Below are 24,229 nucleotides of genomic sequence, written 5' to 3' on the forward strand. Positions count from 1 at the left end.
TTAAGTAGGCTTTTTTTTTTTTTTTTTCTTTTGGTGCGCCGTCAAAACATTTCACAAGTTGGGAAAAGAAAGTAGTGGTTCCGAGGCTCGGAATGACGGGCTCTTAACCTCCCCCATCCCCCCTTTCCATATGAGAAAAGAAATAAAATGCACAATGAGCCGTTCTTTCGGGGGAGAAGACTTCAAGATACGTGCCAGTAATGGACAATTTGAGCTTTTCACTGGAGATACTCACACCGCAAGCTGGAAAGGGATTAAAAAGCCCCACGTGGTTGATCTGGGTTTAGACTTGCAACCTCTAGTTCCCCATGTACGTTCTTTGCAAAGATTGGCCTCTAGATGGATGCGTGTGAGGGACTCTCTGGGGCCCGGGCTTGGCGCCTCGGGCAGGTCTGATGGTGGGAGCGCTATGAGCGGCGGGGCAGGGTCCTCACTGGGGGCTTCCTCTACCGGCCAGGGCGGCCGGGCGCCTCCGGGACGCGAGCGCGCACGCCTCAGCCCGGCCGCCGCGCTCCTCGTACCGCCTTCTCCGCAGGTCTTTATTCATCTCATCTCCCTCTTCCCCTTCTCCTCCTCCTTCGCCTCCTTCTCCTCCTCTTCCTCCTCCTCCTCCACCACCACCACCACCACCTCCTCCTCCTCCGCCGCTGCCACCTCCTCCTCTTGCATCTCACTGGCCTGGCTCTGTGTTGCTCTGAGTGACAAAGACAATGTCCCAGCCTTAACTTTGCAACCACCTTGCCTCCTTCTGGGGTTCAGCGCGGGGGAGGGGGGACAGCAGCCGCAGCCTCAGCATCTCCTCCAGCTTCTCCTTCTGCTCTTCTCCAGCTCTTGGATAATTCTTCCCTTGGAAAAACCCCCCAGCCCTCTCCTCATTTCTTTCTTTCTTTTTTCTTCCTCTCTCCTGCACGTTGTTGTTGTTATTAGAAAGGCTTCGCGCACCCCCTGGTGCTCCGGCGTTTTGTGTGGCAGGAGAAGATTGTCTTCCTTCTCTCTTTCTGTCTTGCTTTCTCTCTCCCTCTGGTTGCTCATTATTCAGAGAGAGACACAGAGGGAGGGAGAGAGAGAGAGCGCGCGAGGGAGAGGGAGGAGAGGAGAGAGAAGAGGAGAGAGAGAGGGGAGAGAGAGAGTGAGAGGGAGAGGGAGGGAGGGAGAGAGAGGGAGAGGGAGAGAGAGACGGATATCTCAGGTCATCTGCAGCTGCAGCGAGTCTGAGGAGCCGAGGAAGGCAGGGAAGATGGCGATCCTCCATTGCTGAGACCCGGCAGAAGCACATGAGACTCCCAAACAACTTCCACAACAATAACCCGAGCAGGAAGAGGAGAAAGAGAAAGAGGATAAGGAGGCGGTGGGGCTGGAGAACCCGAAACACCTCCCGGCGCCGGGACGCTTCTTCTGTAAGTTACTGCAATTAACAACCACCTCGGGGTGGTCTGAGTGCTCCGGGGAGGAGAGCGCGGGGTGGTGGAGGCACAAACGCGCTCATTCATTCGGCCAAGGAGGGTTGGCGGAGCGGGGAGGAGAGGAAGTCCGCTGCATGGACTGGCTGTTGGAAGAGGAGAAGAAGCAAGAGAGAAGAGGAGGAGGAGGGGGAGGAGGGAGAACAGGAGGGGGAGGAGGAAGAGGAGGAGGAGGAGAAGCGAGGGAGGAAGAGGAGGAGGAGGAAGAGGAGGAGGAGGAGGAGGAGAAGGTGGTGTTGGTGGCAGTGGAGGTGGCTGTGCTTTTCCTGCTGGCTGCTCCTTCTGCCGGGGGGGAGCGGAGCGCTGTGGCTTAATTAATTTCGTGTAGTTCTATGGAGAGAAGAGAAAATGAGAGATGAGTGAGAAGAGAGCTGGAGGCTTAGGATGGATGCTCCGAGTGTGGGGACAGGAGTAGGGACAGAGAGGGGGGCGGAGGGCGGGAGGCGAGGTGACCTGAGCCGAGAGCCAGAGGGAGCGAGCGAGGGGCAGAGGAGGGAGCGCTCCGAGCCGCCCCGACCTGAGCGGGTTGACCTCTTTCTTTCTCTGTCCCTCCTTCCTTTCCCCCTCTCTGTCTGCCCGTCCCCCGCCCGATGGCAAAGCCTTGCGGATTGGCACCCCCCTCTTCCTCAGGTATTTGGCTCTCTCTCTCTCTCTCCCCGAAGTTGGGATGCGGGGTCGGGATGTGTCGGGGGGTGGCTGCTGCTGCTGCTGGTGCTGCTGGTGAGGGAGGCGAGGAGCGGGGGGCACGGGCCGGCTGGGGGGCGCAGGTTCAGGAGCAGCTGAGGAGCTGTCTCCAGGCTGGGGGGTTTAGAAGCGTCTGGTGGAGGAGGACAACGGTTTCTGGAGAGGAGAAGCCATTACACACGCTTGGCTCTCCTCTGAGGAAGGGAGAAAAGAAGGAAGGGGCCTGGGGGTCGTCTCACTCCTGGTGCAGTTCCCAGGGGTCTGCCCTCCTTCCAGGCACGAGGGGAAGCCGCAGCCGCCCCCCATTGGAGCAGCCCCTCTCTTTCCCTTTCTTTATCTCCCTGTCCTCCATTTGCAAGCTGTCTGCTTTGGTTCCAGTCCAGACTCCAAAACACAAAGCTCCTTCTCACGTTCATTCTCCAGGCTTTTCACCATTCCTGAAGGAACCCTCATTTTCTTTTCATTGTAGCTTCTAACCTACAGAGAGGGAGGGAGGCTGCCTGGAGTTCCTTTTATATTCCTCCCCTACCAAAAAAAAAAAAAGTTTCATTTTTAAGCACGCGTCTGGGATGGGAAAAGACCAACCAGTTGGGGCTTTCTCCCAGGGCTCCCGGGGCTGTGTCTGAGTGTCTGTGTTGGCTGTTTGGTTTGCTTTGGTTTTGTTTCTGGAGATGGTTTGCAGGTTTTTGGAGGAAGTGACTACCTAGTTTGGTTGAGAGCTGGGAACTGAGTCAGGTAAGCCGTGTCATGTTGTAACTCCACCAGAAAATGGAGGAGAGCGGGGTTTCCAGGAGACAAAGCTGAGATGAGAAGTGTTTATAAAATTATGGATGTCTCCATTTTGAAGCTCTGTTGGTGATGGCTGGAGGAGGCTTGCCTGCCTACTCCTCCCTTTCCAGGGGGAAATCTTGGTGGTTCCTCACTATCTATTCATTATGCAAGGAAATGAGGGGCTTTTAAGGGCTGCTCAGATTTTTCTCCCATCAAAGGAGTGCTTTCACAAGTTATGGAGGCATTTGTTTCCATTTTAAAGTAAACTTTTGGAATTTTTTTTCTCGTTTTGAGTGGACCTGAAGGGCTTTGACCTCCTTCAGGAGAGGCAAAGCAAAACCTTAAAACATTTTCTACTGAGGTCTTCACACAACTTTAAGCTGCTCCAGGTCTCCTGAAAGTCACCAGGAAATGTTATTTCCTCATTGTGAAGATGGTGGTGGCCCTAAGCTGAGATTTTGGAGTTCTGGAGCTTGGTTGTCATCATGTTTTGATGCATTGCAAGACTTTATTGTCTGGTTTGGGTTGGTTTCTGCAAAGAAAAAAAAAAAAAAAACCCAACAAAACCCAATAACAACAAATCCTGCAAGATCTCAGAGGAACTCTAAGACTGGCTAACACCAGTTTCTCCAGGCATTTCTCTACATTTTTCACCAGTTTCTCTACATTTCTCTTCAGGTTGTTCTATTTGTGTATTAGGCCTTCTGTTGGTTCCTTTGTTTTCCCCTTTCCCTTCCATTCTGCTATTTTTTTCTGTGTTCTCAAGTACTGTGAGTCTTCAAAAATATCAGGTGTCTTCTTAACAATGTCACTGTGGAAACAAATTTTTAAAATATTATGTCAGTTGAGACAACCTTATGTCCAGGTATCTTCACCTTTTTAATTGGGAGGAATTTATTAGTCTTAGAGGAGGACATTTTGTGAGGATGATTTGAAGAAAGGACCCAATCCTAACCCAGTCCACACATTGATTGGAGTTCTTCACAGATTAGTTCTAGAGAATGTGTGTAATTGATCCAGGTAAAGAACTAAGTCCCAAAATGCTTGAAGAATTTATAAAAGCCAACCATGAAGATGTTGCTTTTCCACTAGGTAAGGTAGCCATCTTGAGGATGAGGGAAGATGTTGGGAGAATTGTAGGTGGACTATTGAGGATAGGTAAGGAAGGCTCCACGGTGGAATGAAAACTTGGAGGAGATTCAGAACCAATTAATATATTGTAAGAAGGCTGACTGGACCTTGTTTTCAACTAAGGAGAAATGTAGAAAGGTACCAGCTTCAAGAGAAATGAACACATTGGTGAGCGACTTATATCAGCTTTTTTCTTGCTTTGCTTTCTCATTGTCAGATTTTTTGTGTGTAAAGTTCCCTATGTCTACAGTATTTTTGTGCATATTGAAGTGGTTTTAGATTCCACATGTAATTATATTCTATTGAGTAGCTGGTAGCAGTGTCATTCAGTAAATGCACAATGCTGTATATGACAACATCACATTTTTCAAACCAAACTGTTGTGTCATTAATTGAGGGTTATTGTTCTTCTGAGGAGTGTGAAAGGACAGGAGAAATACATGGTTCTTTAGCTGATAATTGTCCCTGGTCAATGAAGTAAAACCCTGTTTTTGCAGACGAAGATGTATGGTTTTCAAGATTTTCAGTTGATGTGTATGCTCATTTAAAAATACTTCTCTTCAAATCTCTGCTGCTTTATTAAAAACATGAGCCTCCTCAAGAGCTCTTTAAAAAATCTTACTTGGAATCATACCTTTTATTATTTATTTTTAAATATTATCTTGATACCATTACTTTTGCTCTTAAGTGGAATGTTGTCAATGTTATATTTAAATTTGTTAATGCATATATGCATGATACATGTTCAAACTCGAAGTTCAAATGCAATGGAATAAAAAGGGTTGTTTGGGAAAGTAATTACCAGATAATTTTGCATCTAATTAACCATATATGTTTATGTAAACATAAATACATCATAAAATGTTGATCTTGAAGCAAACTTCCATGATAGCTTTTTGTTGTTACTGATACCAGGACAAGTGGTTAATTACTTATTTCAGTGGGGGAAAAAAATCTGACAAACAATCCAGCAGTTTGACTCACCACATTTTTTGCTTTGCAACCAAGTGTTTTGGTGTCTTTATAGACAGTCTTAAAGTTGAGCTTTTCTGAAGGGAAAAAATTAGGTATTTAAGAGGCATTTTAGAGTTTGAGAATATGTTTTAACTGGTTACCTACGAGACACATCCATCTCTGATGCCCTTCAGAATGGGAAGCACCATAATATTAAAGCCATGGTTTCTGCATTTTCTAGACACAGGCATTCAAAATGGGACAAGTATTTTGGATAAACCACTGTGAGAGAAATAAAGTGTCAAGCTGAACGTTCTCATTTGATATCAAAGCTCAGAGATCCTTTTTGTTTTTGAGACATCAAGTTGATGAAGCTTCTTATACAAATTTTTGCCATAGCTATAATATATCACAAGGAGAAATCATTCTGGAGAAATATATGTGAGCTATGATGCTTACACTGCCATAAAAAGATTCTTGTTGGATCTTCGCATTCCATAATATCTCATATTAGATTTATGTCCATGTAATTCATTGAACACATTTCCTGAGGACTTGTTTTTTTCCCTCACTCTTTGGAGTTGGAGACAACTTTTAGACAGAAATATATATATATATGTATTTTTTTTTTTTTCTAATAAGTCTCTTCCGGAAGACAGTAGGGGAAAAGAAATCTAACTCTACTAATGGACTTTAGAGTACTTGTGGTCTGTCTTCCTAAAAGAAAAGAATGGTAAAGTTACCTTGGGAAAGATTTCCGTTTTCTGTGTGATGGAGTTTAGTAGGGTCTAGTCTATCTTGAATTCTTTGCTGATGTTGAGATTTCTTGGTTAAGGTAACTTGACTTATCTTCTTTGTGGTGTGTGCCTTTATCAGACTTATAGTTCATGTCTCATGAGACAGAGCATTGACAAAGCTGTATTGAATGTTTCAAGTTGAAGACTGGAGGACAGAGATGCTATTTCATATTGCCACACACAAGTTAGGCAATATAGAAATAATGAACTCAGATTGCAAAGGATCCGACATGAAAGTATGATGGGATGATTGGTATATGGAAACTAAGGAAATTCAAAAGAAGTGGGGGAAAATATTTCCAGGGTCTATGGCTGATGCAGTGAACCGAAAAAAAAATCAGCCTCTGTGAGTGTGTGAGTGTGTGTGTGTGTGTGTGTGTGTGTGTGTAAAAGCAGGTATCTTGTGAAGTTCACATACTTATGAAGTTGGTGGCTTTGAGAGAAACATTAGCTGGGTGTTGGTGACCTATTAATTGATTATGAGAAAACAGAGAGGAGAGTAGATAATGCTAGAAGAAAATTCCTCTTCTTGTGTGATATGCCAAGACATCTGGCAGATGTTATGTTGGGCCCTAAGGAATGGACAGTTTAATTTTAGCCCTAGCAAGGAAATGGGAAGTTCTAAGCTCTTTTAATAGCACAAGTCTTAGTTTGGGGAAGGTTGCTTAAAAAAATAAGAAAGGAAAAGAAAAGAGGCATTTATTGTAATAGGAAAGAACTCCAGGGAGCACCAAGACTAAGCTGAGGTTTTGGGGTGATGGACCAAAATATTATTTCCCAAGTAGAAATAAACACAATCATTTAAAAGTTGACTAATAAGGACACCATAAATGATGAATATTAAGTGTTTAATATTCACCAGTCAGAACTTCTAGTTGAGAAGCTAGTTGTTTTGTGCTTTGGAGAGATTGTCTATTTCACATCCTCCCCTCCCCCTGAATTTTACTGAAGAGAAAACTGCCACAGAGATGTGAAGTGACTTGAACAAGGTCAGAAAGTTCAGTTGTAACAAAGCCTGGCCTAGAACTCAGGTGGGCTGACTCCCAACCCAGTGCCCTTTCAACTACCCCACTGCCTAGGATTGTAGTGGTTTGTGAAACACCAGCTCTCCTCTCCAGGGTGTGAGGCTCTCTGAGAAACTCTGTAATCCTACACTAGTGGGGCAGGAGTATTGATTTTTTTGTTAGTTGAATTTAACATGTTGGGGAGCCCACGGCTGGGCATGATTTCTTTCATAGAAAGTGTTACGCTCCAGAGGCCAATTTTGTTTGTGTGACTCAGTCAAGTTTGTAGCTGGGCTTTTCTTTTAATTGTCTTGCTCTCCTCTCTAGTTCTGTCATCCAGGGCTTGGGAGTCCTTTTCTAATGCCCTTCTTTGGAAGTTTGTCTGGGTCTATTGCAACTTACAAAAGTACCCACAATTGGACTCTGAGGATCTCTTTTGCAATGTGGTGCAGATTTAAATTGGCTTCTTTCAGAGATGCCATTTTGTAATACTGATGAATGACCAGGACAGTGAAATCCAGTCTAAAACAGTCACTGGTGATTTTCCAGTGTTCTGGATTCATCCAGAAATGTGCCCTCCATATATCTTCTTGGAGCCCAGTTCTCTCTTGCAGACCAATGGCTGGCTATTTCCCATTCCCCAATATACATGAGTTGTCCTTAAAATGACTTTTTAACAACACAAGCCACATTTAACCATGAGAGACAGATGGGACAGTGCTTTAGAAAGGGTGAAATGGGTTTCCATGTCTGATTCCTCTTGGACAAGTGAAAGTAATTTTGTAAAGAAGAAGAGTGATGTTTGGAAGTTTCCACATTTTCTAAGCTTCTTCCAAACGAAAGCATAAATTCTTAATCCAGGAGGCAGTCTGGAGAAGGTAGTGCTAGATGTGGACTTCTGGCAGAAACACAGTTAACGCTATAAACAGTTGAACCTCAGTGTGGCACTCCTCCAAATGAGTTGACTGTCGAAAATAAAATGTTCCAGAAGAACTGGGAGAACAGGAAAGAAGTTAAAACAGCATGGTTTGCATGCCAGTACTGAAGGAAGGAAAAAAAGTTTGGGTTGGGGGGGGCATTGGAGGGAAGAGAATCCTAAATTGAACTGTCTCCTGGATTTCTAAGATCCAGTAGGAGAAGTTTCCAAGTGAGAGAAAATGGATTTTTATGAGTTTAGATTGTATTTGCAGTTTACAAGGAAGCTCTTTTGAATCTTTTGTCCCCTTGAACTTTGTATCTGGAGAGCTGCACTCACTGATAAATAGAAAGTCAATTGGAAGCACTTCAGATTTACATTTTCTGCTTGGAAATAACTGTCATAAAATTTATCTACTTTCTAAGGGCTCATGTGCTTATCAGTGGAAGCATACATCAGATTTTTAGTGTTTGGATGGGTGGCTACAACACAAAGTTGGTTTCTTCCAGGACTTGGAAAGACAAGCCATAGAGTGGTATTTGAGAGGGTACCAGTATGGTCACCTGCAGATGCATTATCTTTTAATTCTGGTGAGCAGATTACTTGGTGTCTTCAAAGCATTCTTGCCTAATTCCTAGCTGGAGACATTTTTTCTTGAGTTATTCTTGGAGAGAAGGTTTCTTTGTGTGCCAGGTCATGAGTATTTTGGTATTGATTTCCTTGCTTTCATGTGTTTGCTTGTTCAGTTCACTGCATGTGGCTTCTGGATATTAATAAAGTACTTGTGCTGTGCCTGGCCACATCTTGCCCCAAACTTCATTCAAAGAGCACAGCCTGCTCTTGGGGGTGAAGGGAAGCTTGGTAGGTACATATTTGTTCAAAAAATAAATACTTGAAGATGAAGACTGCTTAAGTCTGAAAGTTTCTTGCCAGGCTTTCGAGTAGACTTTTAACAAAGACCATGCAAGGAAGGATGGGGAAGATTCTACTAGGAACCAATGGATCCTGATTAAACTGTTGTAGGATCGCTTAGTAGGAAATTAAGCATTTGTCCAAGATGAGTAAGCAAAGACTTACCTTTGGATTCAGATTGGTTTGAGCACAAAAGGAGCTGGCGGCCCAGGCAAGACAACTGTGTCAGAAGTAATTAAGCCCAGGATTTGTGGAGAGGCTTATCTGCCACAGAGCCCAGCTGGGGAAGGCCAAACTCGCTCCCTAAGCCCTTGTCTGGCCAGTTGAACCAGAACACGAGCTAAGGCCTTCAAATTTTGGAATTCTTCTCTCCCTGTTCAGATTTAAGAAGGTCAAGTCATTATTCTTCAGTTTTGCTCATGTCAGCTGAGTGTTTCTTTCTTGAGCTGGGAAATGCCAGAGACGGGGGGTGGGAGCTTGATTTCCTCTGAGGGAACAGTCTCCCTTTTGACACTACAAATGTGCCTATAATGTTGTACTTATTACTCGGAAAATAATTGTGCAGTGGCACAATGTGGGGTACTTGAAAGATGTTTGCTGCACAAAGGTTCCAATACTCACCTGCAGATTAAGAAATGGGTTTCTAAACCATCTCATTTCTATTGCTAATGAAAAGCTTTGGAGGGCACCTGTGAATTAGAGCTCCAGCTGCTATCATGGTAGGGGAAGTTAGGCCTTGAAAGGATACACGGATTAGCCCGCCAGAAAAGCAAACAGTAGCATCAGCACAAGTAGAAAATAGACAGGGTTGTTAAGCTAACAGAAAAGTAGGCTAAAGCATTGCCATAATTATGTAGTGGAAATTTGCTGGGGAGGAGAGACTGCTTGGATGGGAGAAGGAAAGGAAGGAGAAGAGAGGCAGGGGGATGATTGACAAGTCAAAATAGAAGAGGTCTGTTCGTTGAGAAGAACCTTCAGGAAGAAGAAAGGCATGGCTTTTAAGAAAACAATAAAGCAAGTGGAAAAAGACCTTGTAATTTGGTACCTATTGCATGTGAAATATGAAGACCAGTGCTCAGACCCACATTCTTTGGTCAGCTCTTGTTGTGAAAAATAGAATTGGGCTTGGAAGACAATTTATGTGGCTTCAGTTACAGATACGGCCCTTCCATAAAGGGCAGTTGGAAACTTGAAGGAACTGGTTAAGTAGGCCTAGGTGGAGATTTTCTTGGAAAATGCAGAAGTAGGGAATAGAGCACAGTAGAAAACAGCTGCATTATTAATGGGCAGAAAATGTGATAGTCCTCTCTAAAGCTTTCCATAGAGCTCCTCTACCTACGCTCTGGGTGTTAGAAGAAATGAAGAACAAAGTCATGCTGATTTCAGAGAGGAAAGGAATGGACCGTGACAACTACCTGGTGTCCAGTTTGGGATTAAGCCATTTGCTTGAGCCAGGCATCACAGTCTGGTCTTTCAGTCCAATCCTGGCATTTTAAAATCCAAAATGAAGCCATTGTGGTCCAGAAAGTTTAGCCATTCTAATCTTTAATTACATCATCCCTCAATTAGTCAGCAATTGAGCATCAGTCACTCAACGCAGATTGGACCTGATCTAGGGGTCCTTCAGGTGGGGTAAAATCTGAACACTGTCTGAAGATGCCAAAAATAGATACCAGCTAAAGAATATGTAAAGATGTCAATAATAAGTACTTATCACTCGGGAACTTTTCTCTTCAGTGGTTTCTGTCTTCAATAGTCTTCTCTGAAGACTGTTAATTAGTATTTAATAATGATAACTGGGGAGGGGATCTGCATGGAAGAGACTGTTTTCATTTGATTGTCAGAGTTCAGCTGCAGGAACTTCTCCCCCTTCTGCTGCCACCTGCATACTGTCCCTTCTGATATTGTGTAAGAATACTGTCTATAAGGAGAATAAATATGATGGCTTTATCAAAAAATTCTGCCAACTCCTCTACAAAGTGGGAATATCACATAGACCTTCAACAGAATGCTCTTTCCCCTCCTGGAGTGACTCATAGTTAATATTAATGCTAGGTAACGTTTGTTTAACATTTAATACGAACCAAGGACTGTTCATATGGTAGAGAAAACTGAGGTTTGGGGAGATAGAGTAATTTATCCAAGGTCATGGAGTTACGAAGTGGGGGAGCCAGGATTCACACGCAGGGGGACTACCTCCTGGCTCTGGGCTGGTGGGAACCAGCCTTGATTATTACTTAATATGCTAATAGCTTATGTTCCTGATGGTTTATCTCTTTCAGTTGCTTATGCCAGGAGTATATCCTGGTGTTCTGGAAAGAAATCTGAGCATAATGGAAAATTAATTGTAATATATTAGTTGATATGAGAGAGATAACTTATTGTAATAGCTTGACTAGTGTGTTTAACTAAAGAATAGCCTCTTTTTGTTCTTCTGAGTTATAGAGGGATGGTGAAAAAAAAAAAGCAAGAGACCATGTAGGGGGAAATTTAGAGAATAAATATTTTAAAACTGTACTGTATCAAGCTCAGTAATGTAGAGTAGTTATACACATGGGTATTTAAAAAGAGCAGCTACCTGTTATGGCAGAAAGATAAGCTGTCTGACTTCTTTTTTTAAGTAGAGAAGGTGTCTTACTTTTTTCTGTCTTAGGGTCACTTTTGAAAGTCTCAGTGTCCTATATTGGCTCTGGTTACTGTAAGCACAAGAAGTGTTTTCAAAAGCCACGCAGACGTATTTGAAAATTAGTTTCACTCTCTAATGGCCATTTTTGGAAAATAGTGCAGATGCTCTTCAAAGCATGGGTACTGGTGTGCCCACGTCCTTTAGTGATCACCACGTGCTCTGTTTAGGTCGTGAAGACATGATGAACCTTTTGGTTTTATTTGCCTCTCCCTGAAACATCATAGTACAGTAAGGAGGCTGCTGTTCATGGATGGCCACAAAAGTTCTTAATAGGGTAATAAGCTGTACTGAGGGAGGTGGAGCAGGTCCAAATATCCCTAAGATATCCAGGACCATAGCTTTTCTGTAAGACAGTCGGTTGGGCATTAATTGCTGAGCAGACTCGAACCTTGGAGCAACCAGTGGTGGTTTTATAAAATTTTAACTTTGCTGTGGATCTGTTCAGGTGATCTCCCGTCCCCAGACAGACTCATACCCAAAACCTTTGTAGGAGGGTCGGCATGTGTCCTGTTGGCAAAATGTACTAGAAAAGACCACAGAGTCACCCATTTTTACCTGTCATCCATATCATTATCTACCAAACTTATCAAAACCATTGTTTTCTTAGGTCAAGGCCTTTCATGGGAAAAAGGCTCAGAAGAAACTACACAGTTGAAGAGAGTAAAGTTGAACTATACCTCAGCATGCAGTTCTCCAGGGGGAATTTCTAATTTAAGAGCAATAGGGACTCTCCTCAGCCTTAGGTGGCATAAACTGTGACCCCAGTCAATAGCACGCAGCCATCTAAGATACTCCTTCAGACCAACCTGTCTCAGAGACCGGTCCTGAATGTGTTTCTTCAATCTTCCTCTTAATTCTTTGAAGAGAAATCTACCCAGGCTACCCTTGGGAGCTTTGCAGAAAGTGAAGGTGAATTGGGTCAATGTGTCTTTGTGGGTGCAGTGACATCCAGTTGGGGATAAGACAGTGAATTTGAGAACACACTCAACATGAGAGGAGAGAAAGGAGAGGGAGCCTTAGAGCATGTCCAAGGAGGGAAATGTACAAAGTTTTTGTATTTAGGCCTGGTGGAGGAATCCTCTATTATACCGGAAAAAAAAAAAAGAATGCAAATCGCCTCCTTGGAGACAGATTCCATTGTCACTTGAAAAAGCACATTGTATAGATCACATAAAATAGCAGGCGTTTAAGAAAGCAGAATTGTATCCTTCCACTTGTGTGAAAGTTCTCATCATTCATTTCATCTTATCCCATGGTTTTGCGTCTACTTAGTAACTTTTTGGGCTGAGAAGGGAAGTGGCGTTGAAGAATAGAGTCCAGCTGTCCCTGAAATTCATTGCTATCCCTTGGTTGACTCAAGTCTTTGAGGACCTCACCCCTTTTTCTGGCCAGTGGCTATAGCTTGTTAATAACAAACTAATATCACCCACAGGTCCTGAAATTAGCAAGTGTTAAATGTTATGTGATTATTAGGGGAAAAACAAGATAATCTAGTCAGTGGGCTTAATTAGGTTCTGATTGCCCAGTTGCTGCTTCATGATAATTATATTCATAACCCCATTTCTAGACGTCAACTACAATGATCAAAATTGACCCCGGCACAGGTACATGGTAGCGATCTTATTGGAAGCAGCTTTCGAACAGTGACTTCCCTATGTTTCCAGTGTGTTCTTGCCTGTTCCTTCTTCTCTTCTTGCCACCTTCCCATCCTCTTTTCCCCATTTTAGTAGAAAGCACGGTGGCAATATTATTTTGAATTTGACCGTGCACATATTGTGTAGCTTATGTTGGTGTCTACAGAAAAATAAATTCTTAAGCTTTTGAGAGCCAAATATGACTGAAAAGCATTAATAAATCAGCAAATGGGAATCTTGAAGCATAAAAATCCAATGTTGGCTAGATTGTTTTTTTTTTTTCAGCACATGAAACCTGCTCAGTAGATTTCACGTGATTGATTTGAATATATCTTTTACTTTATAAGGCATAGTCTTAAAATGAAAAAGAGAGTCATCTGTGTTTAAGATACGGCCTTATCAACATGATCATTAAGTTCTGAGGACTAGAGAGCGAGAACTTTTAGCTTTACATTACGTCCTCCTTTCCCCCAAATTCATGACATTTGGCGCCAATGTGTTCTAGTAGAAAAAGGACATGTCGTTGCTGGGGACATTGTTTACTGTTTATCTCCCAAGTGAAGGCAATGATTTCTAGGAAATACAAACAGCAACCTGTATCAGAAGTGGGTATGTCAGTGTGACACCGTGAATCACTGGGCCAGATTGTCACTTGGCAGCCTTCCCTTTGTGACATGCAGTTATCTGGGAAAATAATGCCCTTAAAATTTGCACACCGTAGCTAAACTTCAACGCAGTTGAACCGTCTGAAGAATAACTAGGAACTCGGCTACTGTATAAATGGATGTATGTATGTGTGTGTGTGTATATGTGTGTGTGTGTGTATATATGAATATGTAAATATATGTGTACTGATGTATATATAAATATGTAAATATATATGATATGTATATTCTCTCCGGGATAAGCTGCTTATTTTTGCTGAAACATCAGGAGTGCAAATTTCTCAGAACTTCTGTGTGAACATGCAGTTCTTTGAACAGGTGTCTTCTTGAGAAAGTGGTATGTAGTGGGTGGGGCCTACTCCTTGGGACTGCAGAAGCACAGGATGAAATTTGTCTCCGTCCCTTCCTAGCTGTGTGATCTTGAATAAGTCACTTAACCTCTCTGTTCCCGTGATTTCCTACCCAATAAAATGGGGATAATAATGTGAATCTGAGGAACTGACATAAGGACTAAAAACTGTTATATTTATGAGTCCTGATTCATAATGGGCACTCGAAAAATGATAGTTTCTTTCTTCCTCACTGATAGAGAAACTGAGGTAAATATCTCCCAGCACTTTGCCAGATGGGAATTATTTTGTCCTTGGTTTTAAACTCGGTTTTTTGAATCCTGCCTGATTAATTTTGTGCCGTTTCCGCCTTAACTGATGAGCAGTCCTCATTGCTATTGCCCATTGACAGGTAGAATTTTCCAGATCGTGAGCCGCTGGTCTGCCTGACTGTGGACCCCGCAGGGCTCCGTATTGGTGTGTGTGCGTTCAGTAGGGATTTGTGAACTAGCTGAGGATGAGGCCATGTCCTCTTGGAAAGGTACATTTACGTGGTAACAGAGCCTATCCCAGCCTTGCAGAGCTATTCCCTGGCGTGTTGTGGGGGAATAGTTTTTAATCAATGTGAACTTCTATGAGCCTTTTGGAAAAAAGATGTCATTACTGTTCCTATTGTTTGGCATCATTCTGGCAAAAATGATTTGTGTAAGAAATTGGTACTTATTGCAATGAAAATACCGGCTACGCTGTTTTCTGTAAAGATTGGATCCCTCTCTGTGGCTTCACTCATATAGTAGATAGCTCTGAGGACTGTCCTGTGGTCTTGCTTAGAATTGCTTTGGTCTTCTCCGTGCAAATGTTTATTTTAATAGTCCATGTCTACTTGGTCTTACTAATGTACTGTAATATCAGATGCTTTGAGATCTCAGAGGTAAGGAGGCTAATTTTAGAGTGCCTTCAGGGTAGATGATATTTCAAAATGTGAAATGGTGATGGTAGGGCCTAACAGAACTTACCTAACCTCGTTTGCTCCAAGTCAGAAGAATATTCATTGGTGGCGTCCTTGGTGGCCTCGTGGTGGTGGTGAAGTTGGTGGCAGAGATGAAGAACATGTGAGTGATTCCTTGGTAAAACAGTGTAGTGATTTTTCACCTTTCAAAGCAAAGTACCCATGAAGATTTATTTATTTTTACACTTTGAAAATTTCCAGAGAGACAGAGGTGTCAATGGAATTTATTTTTTAATTATAAAAAACTTTCGTCGCCACTTTAAAATTGTGTCCGGAGATATTTGAGGAGAGAAAGAGACCATGCATTTATTTACTGATGTTCAGATCTCTAGGATGATCTCAAATGAAAGATTTTTGGTCTCAAAGGTGGACCCCAAAAGTAAAGGAATGGAGGTGTAGCTGTGTATGGTCGTGGTTATTATAATATGGAATGCTCTCAATGTCATAGGAAATACGAGGAGAGACGGGAGCTGAAACCAGGACTTCCTAGGATCCCTGAAAAGCTCTGGGAGTGGAAAGATTTTTCCAATTTTCTTGAGACTTAGGTAAAGGATATATTTTGAAATGCCGCCTTTACATATGTTCATTTCTTTTCAAGTTGTAGGATCCCTACTTATCTGTGACCACAAAGTAGTAGAAAAGTGATTGACTTCACTTGGGTCAAGTTCCTAATTTGCTCCTAGTCTCCGGTTTATCTTTATAATGGAATTCTCTCTCTGGTGAAGGCTAAGAGGCATAATGTATGTAAAGCACCCAGCACCAGGCCAGGTACCTGGTAAGTGGCCCCCTCTGCGGTTCATTTGCAATGATCAGTGAGTGGCCCTCCAGTACCTCTGGTGCCCACGGCTTGCTCCTTGTCATTCATCTGTTGCCTGGCTTTGCACGTCTAGTTAGCCGTTGTGGGTTGCTGATAGAGTTGGAAAGAATTTGGTGTCTTCACTATCATAAAACGTGTTTTATAGATGCTGTTATATTTAAGAAATATGTGCCCATTCATCTATTCATTCCTCAAGCATTTATTGAGCGCCTTTTGAGTACCTGGCACACCTGCTGTGTGCCTAGGTGGTCGAACTCAGGGGATGTGGGATCTCTCAATCAGTTGTGTTAGGCTCTTTGTTTTGGTAATTGGAGTGATTATGATGGAGATGGATGTCCTTATCCACATTTAAATAGCCTGGAGCCAGGGGATGGTGAATTGTGGCTTGAGGCAATGGGAAATGGATAGCTGTTTAGAGGCATGCATTTCTGCGTCTTTGTGTGTATATATTTACAATATAATTTGCTAACCATGTAGCCAATGCTGCTGGGGTACGTAATCTGGCAGATCATTTAAATATTTACTCCAAAATATCTTGTTCTCTGTTGGTGTGAAGTAGAGTTTCCAGTTATTTTTAGGTCATTTTCATCTTAGCAACCCTGTTGGAGATGCACCAGACACGCTGCTGTAAACTGTCCCCACATTTTGATAGAATTTAATAAAGTCAAGTTTAATGGTTTGGTCCCAAGAGGCAAACAGACCATCTGGTTAGCAGAAGGTTAGGTCGAGTATCGCATGGCTGCTGAGAGGGCCACAAACCAGCCCCGACGCACTGGTAATGTGTCCACTTGCTGAATGCATTAAGCATTGAAATGGTGCTTTCAGGTCTGCAGAGCCAGCAGTTCTGTTACCACCGCTGTGACGCAGGAGATAATTCAGCTGGGCAAGCGGCAGCATGGGGGTGGATCTACAGTACAGGATGTGTAATGTCAACATGAAGGATTGGAGCTGGCAGAAGGAAGGGAAGCACTCATTTCATGCCAGTGCAGGAAGCCTAGAGAGATGCTTCCCGCCCCCCTTGCGTCTTGTCCTCTTCTGGAGCTTTCACATTATGTGTTAAATGATTACCTTGTGCATGGTCCATGGCAAAACTTCAGCTGATTTTCTGCCTCTTTTGGAACCTGTCAGCGTAAACAGTGAACCACATTCCACACACATGGAGGGCGGGCAGAGGCAAGAGCGAGCTGCACAGACTGGGAGGAGGAGAAAGGGCTTCGTTAGGCAGGAGCATCTTTGTGCTTGAGATGGAATCCCATTGTACGTCCCTTTGTGCTCAGATTTGAGACCAGCCATCCATTCAAAGGCTGCAATCATCTTGGAACATTGTGCTGCAGCTGTAGTCAGTAGAAGGCTTGCAGAAGGTTCCAGTGATTCTGCAGAGGCTTAGCAATTACATAATTGCTATGTAACTGGAGAGAACCATCAGGATGGTCTAGTTCTCCTGGAAAGAGAGCTTCTACAATTTGAGGGGTAGATTGTTTTTCCTTGTTAAACTTGAAAGCTGATGAGCAAGTACATCCAGCCACCGGTGGGAACCAGGTCCTCTCACTGGCATGAGAGGGGAGGAGATTCACAAGTACACTTGGCTGGACATTCAGTGGACTTCACAGCTGTGTTAAACAGAGAGAGAGAGAGAGAGAGAAAGCGCGAGCAACTCACTGACTCTTCGTAAAGTGGATTCTTCTATCAGTTAAACGTGATACCTGACTTGTTTCTAAAATCTGAGATTACATCCTGTATGCATTCAAGGCCTGGTGTATTCCAAAGCTTTCCTAGGAATGAGACCAACGGAGTTGTACTTGATCACCAAGAGCCCTCTTGATTTCTGCTGCCTGCTCAGGAGGATTTTCCCAGCCTCTCTTAAATGAATACTCTCAGATGCTGATCAGCGGAAGCCCTGCAAGGCCTGACTGTCATCAGATGTTCCTAAATGCTGAAATCCTCTCTGTGTCGACCCATGGTGCAGTGCCTCAGCGGCCTGGGGGCTGGAGCAGCCTGGACAGTTTATCTGTGAAGACCTCACAGCACAGGAATGAATTCCTTCTTTCAACCACCTGACCACTTGTTTTCCATAGCTGAGAAAATTTGGAGGTGGAGTTGGTTAGAAGTAGGTGTGAGGGTTGCATTAAACCAGCAAGGAGTCCAGGCTCCATTTCATCAGATAGGGAACAGTCCTCTAAAATTAGCCACATCTCCTAACCCGTGTGTGGACTTGATGTTTGTTTATGTTAAGTAGCTCTAAATTTCAGCAATCCTGCCTTTCTGGGGTCGGTTTTGTGGAGCTGCCAGAGGAGAAAGAGTGGTTGTCGGGTGCATTTTTATTAATGGTGTCGGTTGATCCTTTCATAACTATGATATTTGTCTATATTTCTCTATTTCAATGTGTTTGTAGCCAGAACTTGAGTATAGGGGAAATAAACCATTTGGTTCCTTTGTGAATTAAAAAGGAATGGCAGCACGCAGTATAAGGCCTGGACTTCCAAGATGGATTAGGTCCACAGGTTCCTAGACCTTTTACCTTTAGACCTCTGCTTTACTCTGGACCTCCTGGGCTGAGCGCTGAGGTTGACAGATGCAAATAGTTATCTTTAAGAAGTTTGATTCCTATGAAACAATGTTGACGGGTTTTCAAGGAGCCAGCCCTGGTTAGCACTGAGCTTTTATTTTGTAGCAATCTAGAGGGGTATAGGATCACCCATGGTGACCCTTGCCTGCGTCATTCCAGGCAGGCCTTGGCATGCTCCAGCAGATGAGTAAGGACGAGGGCAGTTGGCAGGAGGACTCACTGAGTTCATCTTGCTTCGTATCTTAGAAACTGGCCTGACCTTGTTCCATCATCAGTGTTTGGGCACTCTGAGAAACACTAGACCATCTTTCAAGGAAGGGTCCTGGAGATTGTGTGAGAAGCAGCGTGCTCTCATACTGGGAAGGAACAGTTGACTCCAGCGCGGAGACAGTGTTGGGAGGTCCGTGAAGACCTTGGCAGTGAGGGCCATGGTATGTAGTAGAAAGAACATAGACCTCTCAGAGCCAGTGAGTAGCTGTGTGACCTTGAGTGAATGGTTTAATCTTTGATCCTTAATTTCATTAGCTGGTGAAGAAAAAATCTACTTTGTAAGCTTCTTGTGGGGAATAAATGGTGCAGAAATCTACTGGTGCAGAGCCTGACATATAGTGGGCACTTAAAAAATACTAATTCCCTTTTCTCACATCCTTAAGTTTTCATAAAAACACTTATTATAGGCAGAGCACCGTTAAACAATGACTATCTGATTAGGAGTCAGAATACACTTGAGTCCACATGAAATCCCTGTTAGGGAGCTCCTTGAAGCTTGTACTGGTGGGATTGCTAAACAGTGACCTTCTTGGCTTTAGGGGCTGAGCAATATCTTTTATTATATGGTGACTTTTAAAAGCCGATGTGCTCCTCTATGAAACGTGACTCCAAAATCTAGTAAAGGGGAGGAAAAGTACCTTAACCTCTGTTTGCACTATCTTGGACATTCTGTAATAGATTATTTATTAAATTCCTTAGATGAGGTTCTGTTTTTTGTATCTTGACTATGGTTACACAACTAACTCCTTTCAAAGAAAAACCTGACATTTCCCAAGAATAGCACGACTGGGAGATATTTAGATGTCCAGAATCCCAAAGACTGCATGATATTAGTGACTCTTACAAGCTTCTTTTCTTTGACCTTTAACCCAGTGTCCAGTTCCTTATGTTGGTGCTCAATGAGGCCTGTTGACTGTTTTCAGGGAAAAAGACCATAGTTAGTTAAAATTTAGCCAAATCAACTTTGAGGGTGAACCACTGGTCTGTATCATGATCAATTACTAAATGGGACTAGACTAGAAGATGCAGAAAGGCAGGCCCTGGGTCTCCCTTGTTCATCTATCATCAGTGCCTTGCACAGGGCCTGGGACAGATGTCCATAGTCAATAAGTATTTGAACCAAAATCTAGCTCTTTTAAAAAGGTCATGTTGCTCCTAAATACACCTAAATTTCTGAAACTGAACATTATCTTTTAGTTTCTTCCAAGCAATGATTGCTATTCTTCTAAGCAGTGATTGCTATTCTAGATATCACTAGCATACAGCATTCAACTTTAGTATGTAGAGATTTGACCCTGACAGTTTAATTTAAAAATGAGAGTTAATGTAAGTTCTTAAATCAAAGGAAACTGCCCAATTCTACAATCCATAATAAATATATTTTGGAAGTCAGAATGTCTAGATTGCAGTCTAGGTTGAAGAAGCCAAAGTGAGTTTCGTTACTGGAAGTTTCTGAAGGATACTAATTTGAGGATGACAGTTTACTAGTATGATCCTGAATGACTCTTTGGGGCATTGTAAAGTTAGATTTCATAGAATTGAGTCTGAAACATTGGAGAGGAAAAATTCAAACTCAGGAATACTCAACGATTCAAGGCCGGCAGTTCTGGAGGCAACTTGTTTGTAGTTTTATATGAAAAAGGAAGACAGATCTTTTTCCAAGACTTTATTTTACGTATTAAATCTAAATGAATTGTGGCATGTATTTCATGGGGTAGATTGGTGGTATGGAAACTTAAAGGAATATAGAAAAAAATGTTAGGAAAAGAAAAGATGAGTATGTAGTGTTTCCTACCAAGTTCAGAATTGGAAGAATAAGGCAGTAGCACCAGCACAATAGTCGTGTTCTCTGAAGATGGTCAAACAGGTTCAGAAAACCTGCCTCTTCACCTTTGACTTTAGTTCTTGAACATTTGAATGGAATGATTTAGACCATTGAAAGTCTAGTATGTGCAGAAGCCTTCTAGGTATGAGGTGACCTTGCAGCATTAAAGAAACCCATGGATCCTGTTAGTTCCAACCTCACTGAAGGACATATTCTGAAGAGCCAGCTCATTAAGCAAGCTTTTGAAGGGTGTGCGCTGCAGAGCAGTTTCCTGTTATTTGGTTAATGGTTGACCTAGTTCTATTGCCATATGCTTCCTGGAACGCGTTCTAATATAAAGTATGTGTTAAAGCAAGACTAGGATAATAGCAGGAAAGTCAAAGCCTTTCTGAAGCAGAGACCATATTAATGCTGGCCCAGGGAGGGCGGGACAGTGTATGGACGGAGAATGAAGACTTTTCTCTTCATGGTCCTGTTTACTGATTTTGATTTTAATCCTCACATTTCATCCCAGCCCATTCTCAAGAGTTGCCTTTTCCCAAAGTACCTTCTATGTGAGGCCTGCGTTGTTGGTTCATCTCTTGTGCATGCTAGGCCAAGTGTGATGTTGAAGTACCCTGAGTAAAATTATTAACGCAAGGAAAGATTAGATTAGATTTGGCTAATGGCAGGTGATTTTGTTTTTGTATTATTATTTTTGTATTGCCAACAAGGGATTGGTAATCTTTTTGTCTGAAGTTTGGATGGAGTCCGGAGTCTAAGATTCAGGCCCTTTGACTTCCTTATCATTTTCCCTGGAATCAGCAGCCTTGGCTTGTTCGTTTAGATGGCTAGGAGAGCCCACACAACCATGGCGGCTGCTGAGCAAACTTTGCACCAGACACACAGGGTTTGTTTTTACAGCTTCAGAATGCGAAGCATCCGTGGGTCTAGTCTGCTAATTGCTGGATATTTCGGTGGTAGGGGAGGAAGCTGTTCTGTTCTTTTCATTGCTCATAAAGAAAATGTTTGAGGAACCACAAGTGTGTGGGGTGGGGTGAGATGAGGTGGACAGTTCCTTTTCAATTTGCTTTTGAAAATCACCATAATTGTGGTATGGGGCTGTGATTCCTAAACCAGGTGATCTTCAGAATCATTGTGAGAACTTGGAAACAAGAAGAAGGTTATTAAAAATAGATTTTTAGGTTCTACCATGGGAGGAGGAGTCACTAGGTCTAGGGTGGGACCCTAGAATGTGTGTTCTTAGAGGTGAGATTTAGGAACCACTGGTCTTGGGAATTCAGTATCATTAGGCTGGCAAGGGAGGAAGAAACAGTCACTGTGCTTTAATGTCTCACATCCAGGAAGTAGGAAGAGGAAAAGAGATGCTGTCAGAACTTGATATTTGTAGCTGCTAATAATTTGAGCTGTGGAATAGGCTTTCGTCTTTTCTTCCCCAGAAATTCAATACCTCCAGGGCACCTTAAGAGCACTGTATACCGAGTGATTTACGTTTGGGAAATGTCATCTTAGTGGCAGGCTACTTATTGTGCACCACCACCATCCCCCACTGCCCCGGCCCCTCCCTCCCACCATGGAGGTAATGTTAGCAGAATATCTGTCATTCGTCAGTTAAATTGGATCCAGTTTTTTCATATTAATACCTTTGGCAGAAACAAAGGGAAGTTTCATTATGTTGATTTCTATATACAAGGAAATTGCTACTGATCCACCCAATTAGCTTCTGGTTTCTTTTTTTTTTTTTTTCTTTTTTTATGTTAACAATGAAGAGATGCACTTGTTGACCAAGGACTTGCTCCGTCTGACTGCTTGCCTGGCCTGCTTTAAAGCTATTGTCTCTGATATTGGGCCACAGCTAACTGACCCATTTGTGAATCAGAATGACCTTGACTACAGGATCACCCCCATCTGGGGTCTAATAGTGTGCCTGATAGATAAGTAGTTGATCTTCAATGTGTGATTAGTGGATGAATGAATGACTGAACCAGCTAAGTAAATATTGCCCCCAAGAGATAAGAAGTAACTTGGAAAGAAGAAGATTCTGCCTCAAAGCAATGTGTGTGGTCAGTGTAACTTTTTTAGGATGTTTTCTGCATTAATCTCAACAAAAAGGAAAATGACCCTGTTGCAAAATTTGACAAATCAGACACTTTGGCTTCCTGAGAAAATGCAGGGAAATTATTTCTTTTCTTTACATGTTGTCTGTCCTCCAAACAGCTATCACTACTACTACCACAAAAAAACCCTGCACACATTAAAGAGTGTGGCTACAGGACAAATATTGTTAAGGATATTTGATGTTCTTTCTCTATTCTTCCTTGAAACTTTAAAAGTCTCATAGGGAGTGAGTGAGAAGAATGTGGCTTTAGAAGTAGAAAAGAAGAAACAATTGAGTAGAAAGAAGAAGGTTGAGGAAATTTCTCTCATTGACAGTTATTTGTAACAGAAAACAGTGGTCATGGCCTAAGAACTCATGGTCATGTCCTTGGCATGCTTAGAAGCTCCAAGAATGGAAGAGAGTCTCTTCAAAGTTATTTTGAGGAGTTGGACACTACCTACTAGGCTTCTAATGCTTACCCAAGTTAAGAGGTTGAAGTGCCTCCAAGGCCTTAAGTAGCAGCTGAACATGTGATCTTGTTAACCCTGAGATGTTGCTGAGAAGTGACTCTGATCACTGTGGCAAATGATCCTGTCCTGTTCCAGCTGCCCCAGCAGAAATCAGCATTAGGTCACCCTTAAGGCAGATGGTGCAGAGCTCATGCTCCCAAAGACTTTATTAGAACAAGGACAACTTGAATAGGCTCTCCTGCCCATGGGACTGATGTGAGGACTGCTTGGTGTTTTGGAGCCATCTGATTCATAAGCTCTTCCAGTTCCTACCTCCACCCCTACCCTCTGCCCTCACATAAACCACTTGGAGAGAAGGGGAGGATGCCAGAGAGAGTCATGAGTTCTCATAATGATTTGCTCTTTGGGCGTTTCCTCTTCTAGATAGACGGAAGCTTTATTTTCCCCAGGGAAAGGTAAAATATGCTCCAGGTAGCCTAAAGTATGTGTGATGCCTATTTTGAATAAAATAACAGTCTTGAGTAGTTTGTATTTTACTAAATAATAATCAAGAGGTAACTCATACCCAAGAACCTGGTCTGTTGGCCTTAGCATGAAAGGAGTTAGCTGCCCGATGACTCATTGAACGTTACTGATTTAGTACAAAAGAAAAATGAGAGATGAGTGGTAGGAAGGTGATTGAAATGGTTACCTCACCAGACCACTCTTTAAACTTTCTCTGTCTTTCCATGACTCCAGTATGTTTGTGTAAATTCAAAATCATTTTAAAGTTTGAAATGTCTTTCTGTTCAACTGAGTGAATGTGCCGCCTCTTTCGAAAGTTGATAATGACTCAAGGGTATCCAGCTCTCAGGATTCAAGCTACTGCATGTTGGCAATGATACTGAATCCGAGTTTTGTAAATAAAATGCCGGGGTGCCGCCTTAAGGATCCAGACATAGTCTGTGAGCACATTCTAAGTCTTGATCCGTGGGTCCACAGCAGTGTCAACTACAAAACGCAGAAGGAGGTAGAGTCCAAAAGAAAAAGAGAATTACTGTCATCTGCAATGAATATAAAGTCATTAGATATATTCACAGAAATGAAATCCCAGACTAGAATGGATCTATGAAATCATCCTGCCCAACCGCTTCATTTTGCAGTTCTGGAGAGGCTAAAGTGACTTGTCCAAAGTCCACAAGGTAAGAAGTTAGTCAGGGAAGCTTGAAATGGAATTTCAGTTGCCTGCCTT

General features: G+C 42.7%; 1 protein-coding gene across 9 annotated transcripts in view; it reads left to right on the forward strand.

Annotated features, from left to right (window-relative positions):
* Positions 1 to 1,192: 1,192 nt before the first annotated feature.
* The window catches only part of ZNF462 (zinc finger protein 462), a 134,151-nt gene continuing 111,114 nt past the window's right edge, over positions 1,193 to 24,229 (forward strand). For 4 of the 9 annotated variants that reach the window (XR_009215897.1, XR_009215898.1, XM_058523718.1 and 1 more), the window contains exon 1: positions 2,259 to 4,214. The gene's annotated coding sequence lies outside the window, so the exon portion shown is untranslated. Of the gene's footprint in view, positions 1,398 to 1,895; positions 2,091 to 2,257; positions 4,215 to 24,229 lie in introns of those variants that run through there. The other 5 variants (XM_058523720.1, XM_058523721.1, XM_058523715.1 and 2 more) reach the window with 4 other exon arrangements.

Source organism: Diceros bicornis, chromosome 28, assembly GCF_020826845.1.
Source record: "Diceros bicornis minor isolate mBicDic1 chromosome 28, mDicBic1.mat.cur, whole genome shotgun sequence".
Classification (NCBI taxonomy): domain Eukaryota; kingdom Metazoa; phylum Chordata; class Mammalia; order Perissodactyla; family Rhinocerotidae; genus Diceros; species Diceros bicornis.